Raw genomic sequence first — 2,299 nt, 5'->3', positions numbered from 1 at the left:
TCCCCCCCCCCCCCAATAAACATGAATCTATAACTGCCAGCAGTTATAATTTTCTATATAATTATATAATAATTTAATTCATTCAATTGATTAATTCGAACAGCTGATTCATTCAGGAACAAAGCACGTGACTGTTTTATGAATGAGTAATTGAACCACTCACTAGATTCATTTAAAAACGCACGTTCATTCATAACGAAACATCACTGTGTTTGCTTGGAGATGTGCAGAGGCTTAGCTGGACTTTGTTTGAAACTATTTTCGTTGACGAAATAGAGCAAAATCAGGCAATACTGTTATAGTCAGACAACGTCAAAACACTTAATATTAACGTCTTGTTTATAGAACTATTAAATATCTAAATCAATATCACATTTGCAAACTTTGAAAGCTGTCACTTTCCGTAGTTCATTGATTATAATCAACAAATCTCTATACACTGTAATGCTATTATTTAGCCTACATCATGTGTGTCTACCCTTTTATAATGATAGGATTCATGAGCTTGCATAACTCGGCACTGAACAAAACTGAAAAAAAAATATGCTGATCAGGTATTCTTCATAGTCGCACGTAGTAGTTTTCAGTTGCAAACGCGAGCGGCACGGAGCGGAGATTGGACACGCGCAGTCAGTCAATGATGACCAGAATCACAAAAGAATCACGAGTTTCACACAACAGCATGGGACACAGTTAAAGGGGCTAACATGACAGTAAATTGCAGACTTGCAAAACAACAAAACAAGTGGGTATACGCAAATATTGATCCTTAGAAGTCGTAATACGTAAACAGCCCTGGGCAAAAAGTAAGCATATGGCATATACCTGTGTATCGCCCGGACTACACCACTGGTCTACAACTACCCCAACCCTAAACAATAATGCAAAAACAGTAATTGTTGTATACAGTGTGACAAAAATTACGCTATATTGATGTGCACATGCCCAGTAGCCGCAGCTGTATCCCTTCTAGCCTTAACCACAAATCAGACAGGAGAGTAGATTAACTCTGGTGCAAATGGTGTGTTGGTGCTGCCCTTTTTCAATAATCTGTTACACTTGGACCTACATCGTAATACCAAAGAAAAGATCTGTTGCTACTTCCGTTTCATTGTGACTTTAAAGTTGCCATTTTATGTTGCCATTGTTTTGCAAACAAACTGCTCAGTACAATAGCTTAACACACTTAACATCGCATGCTAACTTAGCTTAAACCTACGAAATTCACGTAACATACATGTAATCACAAAAGTCATTACACTTTTTGATCAGGCATTGTTCGTGACACTGTCAACTTTTTTATTTTCACTCAGCAACCAAGAAAAACAATAGTGATTGCTAACCAAAAAATGGAAGGCACGTGACATTTTCTTACAGATGAGTGCAAAATCTCATTCTTAACTATACACATACATAGAGCATATCACATCACATATAGTAAACACATAAGCTCAAACGTCCAAACGAATGATGCTTAAGAATTAATCAGGTTTGTTCTAGTGTTCAAGGCACATGTGACATGCACACACTTCCATGGTTGCCAGATATGATGTGCTGTATGTATGTCTATATTTGAAAAAAGCCTAAATTCATGTTCATCATATACAGTATATTGATCGTATCCCTTCACAAGACTTGGATTAAACCACTTGATTCACATGGATCAGTTTTAAGATGCCTTTATGACCGTATTGGGCCTTCAAAGTTTTGGTTACCTTTACAGAAATCTTTCAGGTTACAATAAAAATATCTTAGTGTTTCAAAGGTTTACCAAAGTCTTATGAATTTGAAATGACATGAGGGTGAGTGAATGATTTCGAATTTTCATTTCTGGGTGAACTATCCCTTTAAGTCCTGCATCAAACCTCCTAATTTCCAGTGTCATGTTTATAACAGCCGTTAACACTAGAGCCCGACCGATATGGGTTTTTTGGGGCCGATACATATCGGCGGCATATTCGCCGATACCGATATATCGGCGACAGGCTCACATCGGCCAATAATATCGGCAAAACGATATATCGGTCGGGCTCTAGTTAACACCATTGCAGTTTTAGCATCGCCTGCCAGTCCATGCGTGCCGCAAAGAACAGACTGAGATCCACATGTAGTTTTGGACGACTGATAACAGAACAGACAAACAGTGGGTTGATTCTGGCACAAGACACTGTCTGTTGTTCTGTTTTTGTGTATGTGAGCGCACACACATTATGACTACTATTAGCAAGGCCACAGAGGTACACTGTACTGAGCTGAACAAGGGAGGAATGGTTCTTCACGGCATGTAATTTTGTAATTC

General features: G+C 38.4%; 1 protein-coding gene and 1 long non-coding RNA gene across 2 annotated transcripts in view; one reads left to right on the top strand and one right to left on the bottom strand.

Annotated features, from left to right (window-relative positions):
• Positions 1–2,299, top strand: part of LOC107672011 (nucleolar protein 4-like) — a 126,785-nt gene that overhangs the window by 99,979 nt on the left and 24,507 nt on the right. The window lies entirely within an intron of this gene.
• The window catches only part of LOC107672014 (uncharacterized), a 22,235-nt gene continuing 20,188 nt past the window's right edge, over positions 253–2,299 (bottom strand). Inside the window, exon 3 of the long non-coding RNA XR_001632283.1 lies at positions 253–347. This is a non-coding gene — a long non-coding RNA (uncharacterized LOC107672014). The remainder of the gene's footprint in view (positions 348–2,299) is intronic.

This window comes from Sinocyclocheilus anshuiensis, unplaced genomic scaffold (genome assembly GCF_001515605.1).
Source record: "Sinocyclocheilus anshuiensis isolate Anshui unplaced genomic scaffold, SAMN03320099.WGS_v1.1 scaffold1053, whole genome shotgun sequence".
NCBI classification, from domain to species: Eukaryota; Metazoa; Chordata; class Actinopteri; order Cypriniformes; family Cyprinidae; genus Sinocyclocheilus; species Sinocyclocheilus anshuiensis.
This window is presented reverse-complemented; position numbering and strand designations above follow the sequence as displayed.